At 38.8% G+C, this 9,930-nt stretch overlaps 1 long non-coding RNA gene across 1 annotated transcript; it reads left to right on the plus strand.

Moving 5' to 3' along the window:
* Positions 1 to 235: 235 nt before the first annotated feature.
* On the plus strand, positions 236 to 1,088 carry LOC125489898. The gene is made up of 2 exons (XR_007267335.1): positions 236 to 649; positions 757 to 1,088. It is a non-coding gene; the product is annotated as an uncharacterized LOC125489898 (long non-coding RNA).
* The last annotated feature ends 8,842 nt before the right edge of the window (positions 1,089 to 9,930 follow it).

A 9,930-nucleotide genomic window follows, 5' to 3' on the forward strand; every position in this document is an offset into this window, starting at 1 on the left:
GTAGGTTCGATTTTGAAACTATTAAGTCAACCTAGATAAAACAAAATAAAATAGCTCGATTAAATAAAGATGGTACGTAAAGATGTTAGTTGTACCTGATCAGACCTGATGCAACGACAGCCAACATAGACTCTCTAATCTGTGGAAGCAACAATCATGGTGACGGAAACATGGACAGTTGGACGAGCCACCTCGAGTCTGACTTATCAATCAGAACTGACAGTTCGCCAACAGCAGAGCGTCTAGTACGGGCTTGCAATATATGTCAACGTTGATAGAAATCGTAAGCACGCCAAACTATTAGTTTCCAAGTTAATTGGTAGTATGAGTTACATTTTTTTATTATAGTTCATGCGATATCGTTTATGCTACAACTCGATTGTGCGAACTTCACTCTAGATACTTTACCTCTTTCTAGCGCTTGTAAAAAGAAAGGGCAAACACACATGTCATTTTGGCGTCTTGATTTTCGTATATTATATGTCAATGACTCTAACCAAAATATATATGTCAATCAATGTCAATGACTCTAACAAAAACAAACTGAAATTTGGTTTACAAGCTTTTATTTGTAAAAATTATAAAATTAAGAATGATCCTCACAAGTGCATCGCAATTCGAAGTACCTAATTGTAGATTTTATGGAAAGGTAAGTACCTACCTACCTATATACTTATTATGTTTACGATAACTTAAGGTAAAATTGTAGGAATAAATAATATTTTACTAGACCTAATCTATTCGTACTATTTACAGGAATGGGGACCTAAACAAGCCTGCCGATGGACCCCACGGCAGGTTAACTGCCATAAATAAATGTCCGTACATGGTGTAGAATCTCCTACGACCTATTCTGCACATGTGGGGAGCCCAAGACGCTCTGTCGTTGGACGAAGCCCAAGATGCCCTGTCGTCGGAAGAAGCCCAATACTTGTTGCCCCACTGAGACCAAGGCAGAGTCCTAGGACAACCCGTCGACGCGTGATTCGTCCGAGGCAGTCAACGCCGCGACGCTATCGTCCTCTCGTGGGGATTTAGGCCATTTATGTAATGGATAACTATATAAGTAATAAATGATTATTTTTAAACATTTATTTTTCATTTCTAAGGGTGCTTACGTAAAGAATCGGGTTCCCTGTATCTACCCGTACCGGTAACTTGATTAGGTATCGCTCACTGAGAAATTTAAAACCGTGAAATGCTCTAGCGCACTCGCTGAAAGATAAACAGCAGGTTACCGGTACGGGTAGATACAGGTAACCAGTATCTCTATGTAAGCACCCTAATGGTGATATACATTGGTTCAGTGCCTGGACGCAGTAAGGCAGATTTCACGACACAGTCGCATTGGACTTGGTTGAAAATAGCGTCCAAGCGGGATCAGTACCAACATAGTACTCTACTGGGTCCAGTCACTGAACCAATATAAACTATCTCTAATAACAAGCACTATTCCTGCCATCATTACTCCGCATTCTTAAGTTTGTGTTAGTTCCTAGTGGTTAATAGGGTTTCCTCTGCCTCTGCAGCCATTCGCCACGCAAAATATGATCGCTGATAGTCACAAATTAAATTCTAACTAGATCCTAACCAACAACAAAAACGCTTCTCACCTACAAATTTTCAGTGAGAGCAACAACTATGAAAGTTTTCGAATTCGTTGAAGCTGACTACCTAAGATCTGTCAAACATGTAACTCGTACTACCAAAAAGCTATAATTTACACGTAAACTTATTTCGTTTTTTAAAACTACGATTTGAAACAACTCATACTACCAATTTTAGTTTATGATAGTTTCCGCTAGATGCGCTGCTTGTAAATGTATGGAAGAAAACTGAAACTATAAACGTTGTGTCAACTATCAACAACCTATACTAGACGTACAGATAGCTTGCGGCTATCTATAGGTAAACTTAGGTAGTTAGCTATACCCAAGAAAAAGTCCTTGGACATCGATATGACAGTGGAACGGCGAATAACTGTGACACTCTTTAAAACAAAAAGGCTTGTTGTTGTCCAGCTAAGGAAGGTTACCTACTTCAGCGACCTGGTATTGCATTCTGAAAGAACTGCGAAGAGTTAATATTATGACTAATAATTATTACTTATTTAGAAAGTTTTCAGCAAACTCTAATAAATCAAGCAGCTACCATGTCACCGCTGCCCGGTTATAACTCTGTACTAGCTTAGTAGATATACATACCAGTTTTAGCCTTCAGCTAGAGGCCAGAGAGCTCCTAAATGAGATGCGAGTACGAGCATGACACAAGTAATTTTTTTTTTTACTTGGTAACTAGTTACGTAACTAACTGAAAGATCCATAAAACAGTTGAGGATTACTCAACAGTCTAAGTAGTTTCAGCAGATACAGTGTTGAAAAATAGTTATGAAACGTTTGCGCCAGAATCGAATTAAAAATACATTTTCATTAGAGAAGCCGTTTAGGCATGAATAGGTACTTTCACCCTTTGGATTGTGCTCCAAATGATGACCTTCGAAATTCATAGAAATTTCATGACGACTGCCATTGTTTATTATCTAGCCCCGTACATTGAGTAGGGCTGCGGCTACACGTGATGTGATACACAGTACACAGTAGGTATATGCATGTTCCCAGAATAGTGGAAGTTATAATTTTACCAAAAGGTAGTCGCCTCGTGCAAGAGCACCGTTACTCGATTTATTCGATACACAACTAGTAGACAGCTGCTGCGTAGGAGGTTCACGCATTTTTCAACAAAGAGCTCGGATACACACTCACAATCCACTGGGACATAAGGAAGACAGCTAATATGGTGCCACTCAGAAACCGCGATGACACTCCGATCATGATCACCCGACAGTAGGATCATAATAAATTCGGTAACTTGTGAAGCGGTATGGTATAGCAACAGCGACTTTCACGAAATCAGGAATTAGCTCAGTGCTTTTAGGTTGAACACTCGCCGGTGGGATTCACTTTGCTCACAGCCGAGAAAAGAAAAGACTCAAAGCTGGAATCTGCCGATGTGTCATGACACTTAAGATAGTGTCTGGGGGGTCACTTTATATGACGAAAAACGAACTTTCAGTGCATTGCGGCGCGAGCCGCTCTATCTGTTTGTATGTATTAAACGTGCCGATTGCACGACAGCTCTCGTTCGTTCGTTTCTCATCAGTATAGAGTAACGCTCCTGTACTTACCGTGCGTCACCATTCCCATGAGCAGTCCAATGATCTTAAGGCAGTTTAGAACAAAAGCTGCATTAGACAGTTTCTTCAGCAGAGACATCGAAATAAAAAATAAAAAATGATTGCACAACTATCCCCAGGAGCAGTCTACAGGTCACTTTGGGCAGTTCAGAAGAAAACTGCTTTAATAGAATACCCTACCTCAGCGGAGGCATCAAATTGAAGTGCTATAACACTTTTAGAAGCGGTGCACGTTACCCGATTTGTCGTCATCCATGCCGATGCGGCTACGGCGACTGCAGGTGGTTACTCAGGCTTCCTTGGTGTGCCCTTGTATGGCTAACATGACCAACCTTGGCAGTAAACGTTCGTCTGCATATGCCAAAATCACTGATGAATAGCGCACGTTACTCGATACCTTCTAAATAAGTCACTCATAATGATGGCTGATGATGATGATGACCGTGCTAGCAATAGTGCAGGCGGTTCCGCTGAGCATAAAATCTCTTCCCAGACAGGGGGCGTTTGGATCTGGCAACCAGAACAGGAGTGCCAGGTGTGCGCAGCGATGCAGGTGGGACAACACAGCCGCCAGGGCAGGAGTGCATGGCTGGGTCTATGCAGCGATGCAGGTAGCACAAAACGGTGGCCAGGGCCAGGACCGGGTGTACAGCCGCCAGGGCAGGAGTGCATTGCTGGGTCTATGCAGCGATGCAGGTACCACAAACCGGTGGCCAGGGCCAGGACCGGGTGTACGCTGCGATGCAGGTGGCACGAGACGGCGGCCAGCGCAGGAGCACAGGTCCGGGTGTATGCTGCGATGCAGGTGGCACAAACCGGTGGCCAGGGCAGGAGCGCAGGGCCGGGTGCAGGTTACACGAAACTTCAATTTCACCGAATCGGCCTGCCTACCCTCAGCGGGTAGGTACAGGCGGATCACATTACTCGCCGCACATGCCACAATGTCCCAACATACTGAAACTCGGAGCCACGTGCTTCCTGTAAAAAATCCTATGACTGTCCTGGAAAGCTCCTGTTTGTAAAGCCTTACATAAGCTATAATCAAGTGCATTATTGTATGTAATAGCAAAGTTTTTATCAACTGTTTTCTAAAAATATTAGAAATTGAGGGTAGAAAAATATATATTTATTAATTTTTTTTTTCCTGTATAAAATTAACATAATGCTTTACTTAAAGCGGTCATTAATGTAAGTATCTAGCTCAAGCGCCACTAGTAGGACCGGAATATGTGATCAATCATCACCACGACTATTGAATCGGACCCTACTGCGTGGGATAAAAACCCCAAGCGCCGGAGCATTATGACCAGTGGCTGAGCTTTTAAAAGCAGTAAATAATAGCATTTTACTCACGGCTTATCAACTCAAACCTTCGTTGCGAAATCCTCAGCAATGGCTGCGTGCGCAGCAGCCGGCAGGCCCCGCGCCGCCTGGTCCGCATCACGCTACAGCTCCCGGCAGCGAGGACTCCGCAAATTCAATATTATATTTTTCCCCGTCGGAGCGAAGCCGACGAGAACCGTGGCTACATTGAGCCATTTTGCCGAAGTGTTCACTTCAAAAATCAAAAACCAACTGAGGCGCGCGGGCGACTCACTCTATTTATATAGGCACCCGCACCTTGCAAATTAAAGGTGGAGAGAAAAATGGACTTTATTTAACTGTCACTGTGACCCTTATGATGCCGAACACGGAGAAAGTCGAAACGCCATATCTCACAATGTTTAACTAGGTTTCAGATAGGCTCAGACTACATAATAAAGGATTGTCACGATCAGTCTCTTAGCGCTTTTCCATGTATTTTTTTAGATTTTATCGTTATTAATGCAATAAAATATAGGATGATAGAAGACCAGACAATACTGCTAGAAAATACTTACACAATTTTCATTAATCAACACAATGGGCAGATCGTTAGAAGGATTTATTCCGTGGAATAGTTCTCGGGCTCATCGATTACCCCCTTTCACTTTCACAATTAATCTTCTTTACAAATCTTAAGTTCGCGAAGATTGATTTACTTTGTAATGCACAATAGCGGCTACAAATAAAATGGATCAAATAAATCTAAACAAAATGTACAATCTCATGTAGAATATCCATTGTTCAGCAGACATGCTCTGTCCCGGCGCTTATCCGCTTGACTTTTATGTGGCCCTTTTTCTGTCGGGCTTAGTAGGAAGAAAATAAAATATTAGGCACGGAAGAATAGAGGAAAACGAACAAGAGACTACTCGCCTGCAACGTACCGGCACAAGTAACAACAAAGGAGGCCACTACACAAAAGTTAGAAAAAAGTTTGGACAAGTGGCGTAAATTATCTGGAGTGGCCTGACACTGGCTGGAGAGATATTTAGCATCGTACAGCAATAAAGAAAAAAGAGATATGTTAACGACGCGGCAGGGAGACATGAATAATGTATTTATTGTCACTCAGAACCTTCAGGAGTGCGGGTTTATGACCCGCAATATTAAACCATTCGCCGCTACAAACTACTGGCATTATACGGCCTATGTGTTTTCAGGATATTATGGAGTTTAAACTAAAACAAATACCTATACCTACTTAATTCAAGAATAGGTATTTGTTTTAGTTTCATTTACATTATAATGATAAGTAATTGTAATATTTGTACAATAAAGAGTTAAATAAATAAATAAGCATGAAATGATGATTAACATATTTTAAAATCGATACGTTTAAGTACTGGAAAAAAAATTCAACCTAGGAACTTTTAAACTCTTCGTTATATTTTCACAGTGTAATTTTAATATGGTAGCGTTTAATTTCGAAACGCGTCCCGTATTTTGAACACCCAGGTATTCTTAATAAATAAAGTTACATTCCAAAAAAAATATAATCTGAAACGTATGGTATACAAAATATGCTGAAGAAAACCAGTACAATTAAAATTCAAAGCCATTTTTACGTTAAAACCGAAAACGAAATTGGAATAAAACCTTGTTTAGAATTCTTTATTTGCATAGTAATTTATGCAGTAAAATTCTGTGATATTTATTCATGGAGAGAACATCTTAATTTTGTTTATTATGAGGAATTAGCCGGCGGGTTGTTAGCAGTAGACGACAATCCCAGTCTGGACACAGACTTATAAAGAGCTTGGCTTATTAATAGTGTTAATATTAACTATTAACTTAGGTATTTATATTATTTACAGCATGTTACATAAAGGGAAATTCCAAAAGTTTTAGAATAAAAGTTGTTTAGAATGACGAGTGAGTGGAAGAAATAACAACAGCCTGCAATAGAAACGGTACCTACAGCGACATTGTGTACGCAAATAAATGTTGATTTCGTTCCCTAATTGCTTCTGACTGCTTCAGTGGTGCCATTGCTCGTTACGATTACGATATAGCATTCCTTATTCCGTTTATAGCCTGACCCTTTCACAAGACATTTCTGAAATAATTTTAGGGGACATTTTGTTTAAATGTTATCGTGGTGATTACATTTACCACATTAATTAAATTTACAGGTTACTGAAACTATATTTTTTTTCCATTTCGTGACAAAGTTTAGATTATTAATATTATATACTTGAATCCTGAGGTTCAAATACATAATTGCGGCATCTATTTATTTGTCTCAATAAATATGATGAAACAATGCGTGTAAATAAATTTCAACAGTGATTGCGTTGCGAAAGTACGTCTCTTTAGTAAAGTGGTTAAGTTTTGGTAACAGATCGTATGGTAGAATCATTCTGGCATTACTTTTACACCGTACCTTGTTATGCAGTTTCATTACCTCATCACATCAGATATAAGTGTAAATGTTCCTAAGATGTAAGTAGGTATAATGTCATGTAATGAAGTAGATAATATTTTATCCAATCGAAAAGTTACTTATATTTTATTTTTACGTGATTTATGTATTTCTACTTCACTACATTAACCCTTCGCTTGTGGTATCTGAAAGAAGTGTTTTCACATCATTACACAATATCGGTGTGAGTTAAATTACTCGAAGAAATATAGTACAGAGGCAGGTAGGTACATACTTATGAAGTAAATCTATAGAAATATTACGTTGACTTGTACAGATTTCTCACTACTTAACTAGGCATACCGTCGTGGTACCTACCAGATTAGTAAATAATCCCCAGTGTACATTCAGCTAATACATAATTTAATTATCCATGACGTAATAGATCCTGAACTCCGTTCATCTAAAATACGCAGCTAACAAAATAAACCTATCTAAAAAAAACAAAAAATCTTTAGTTCTGAATTAGGTTGAACGCTCATGATTCATGACTTATGTATGTTTTCTTATACACCTGAGGATTTATAGCTGAAAGAACAAAGATGGATAGTCTGTTAGACGTATCATGTGCCGGCACACTCTCGTAAACATATTACTAACTTGTCAGAGCACTTTTTAGGTGCGCAAAAACAGTATGGAATAGTAATAGTCGTGATCAAGAACAAAATATTTTATCCCGATTCCAAGTAAATCTTAACTTAGTCTATACTGGGCCAACAAAGCCTAATAATAAAATTTATGTTTTTTTAAATACTTAGTACTATTTCAATAGGAGACACTATAAAATAAGTTTTAATTAGGGAAAAATTGGTACACTAAACTTGTTTACGAATAAATCAAACAAAGCATTAAATATCAGAAGAAAAATAGGCCAATGGCTTCGTAAAAACAAAAACTAAACTACAATGGCCGAAAACCAATACCGTCTGAAACATAAGTACTCTCTTTAATTCTAGGTTTTGCCTACTTTATTATTTAAGTACCTACAATACTTAGCTAACAGCTTTTAAGTTATGGAAATGTAGGAGTACATTATTTACTAACTATTGGTAAATAGTACCAAAGTAGTTTTTAGCTGGAGCGAGGCTAAAAGTACAGCCAAATATGTATACATAGGCGAAAGTGGCGGACGTTAGTGGAGACCCTATGCACCTCTAGGACAACAACAAGCAAAGTAGCTAGTCATATATTTCTTACTTACAAATTGGCGTATAAAAAATAATTAGTGATCGAAACATGTTGCGAGCTGTACTGTCGAGTTTCCTGCCGACCCAGTTTACGTCTTCACTCTCAAATATTTCGTCGCAGTCGTAGAACAGTGACGGATCTGATTTTTTTCGATTTTCGGATTATTGCAGATTCTTCTTTAAAATTTCATTATTTACCTATACAACAAAAGTTTTTTTAAAAATCTTTTATAATAAGCGAAATACAGAGTCGAACACTGACGGTTTTGATTTTTTCGCGTAGAACATGGGCGCTTGTGCCGTCCCGTCGATGTTCCGCGGTGACCCTCACCCCCCGCGAGCCGCTCACGCGCGACGGTTTGTTTGTTCTGTCAGTGTTCTATGTAGGAGCACATGGAACACGAAATGAGTACTTAAAATGTTTTTTTGCTATAATTATTAATTTAAAAAGTTCTGTTTTCCATGTAAATATTTTTTTAATACTTCTCCCATAGACAAAGACGGTCTCTTAAATCCGTCGTTATTCTTGGAACTTTTTTAAAAAAAAATAAAAGCCCTAGTTTTAGCTAAAATCATTGAGAAGTTAGTTATAATTAGGTACGGTGTATTAAAAAAACAATTTTGTTTGTTTGTTAAATTTAGTGACGGTATTTCAAATGCGACTATGTTCTTTGTCCTAACTATTGGTGTTTTGTATATACCGTCATTGTTCTATGGATAAGTGGTTGACGTGTGTAGATAACCGTCGTTATTCTTTGGAATTATTTTAGGATACGTCGTTGTTCTTTCCTAATATTACGTATTTTCAATGGAAAATAAATAAATTTATGATTTTTCAGTATATTTTTGCTAATTTATTATGTTTTTAAAACTATGTGCTAAAAAACAATGTAAAATGATTTACTTAAGTACTTTTTTTGTTCATCAACTCTACTGCCAGAGGCAGGTGAGGATGGGAGCACGGTACCATGCGGGTAGGTTTGGAATTATGTTTTTCCAGCCATTCCCATGAGTTACCAAACATACAAACCAAGTCAGCCGCAGAATCCACATCAAACATTAAATTTCTGTATTAACAGCTACCGTAACATCAACTGCAAAGGGAAAGTCCTAGCATCAACCGAATGCTGGTGATTGTCAAACAGCTGAGGATAATGACCATCGCGAAGCAGTTTAAGAGGATCCTTACATGGCTACGGATAAGATGACAGCAATTTCCTTTATTGACTGACCACAATCAGTAAATTCTCTAGTTCTAGGGGTGAATGGCATCGCGGGGGAGTCAACGTGATCGGACAGCAGTGAATTTACTGTTTGCGGGCAGTAAATAATTAAGGAAATTGGTATCATCTTATCCGTAGCTATGTAAGGATCATCTTGAACTGCTTGGGGATGATAATTTTCCTCAGCTGTTTCACAATCACCAGCATTCGATTAATACTGGGGCTTTTCGTCTTAAAAATAGGTGAGCCCACTTTATTCACGTATTAATTTCAGGGAAAATTCCCCGTAAATTCTGTAATTCTCACATTATACTTACTTCTCCATAAAAATGGTGAGAAATCCGACCTCGGAAACTATAGACCCGTTAGCTTGACATCACACATGTATAAATAATTTACAATCGCATCCGTCCTCTGCTGAACTAACATCAACCACCAGAACAAGCCGGTTTCCGACCTAGTTGTTCTACCGCGAACCCTCTATACACGCTCAATCAGATTATTGAAAAGTTCATAGAGCTTAACACACCACGTTACCAT

Source organism: Plutella xylostella, chromosome 18 (assembly GCF_932276165.1).
Source record: "Plutella xylostella chromosome 18, ilPluXylo3.1, whole genome shotgun sequence".
In the NCBI taxonomy this organism is placed as follows: Eukaryota; Metazoa; Arthropoda; class Insecta; order Lepidoptera; family Plutellidae; genus Plutella; species Plutella xylostella.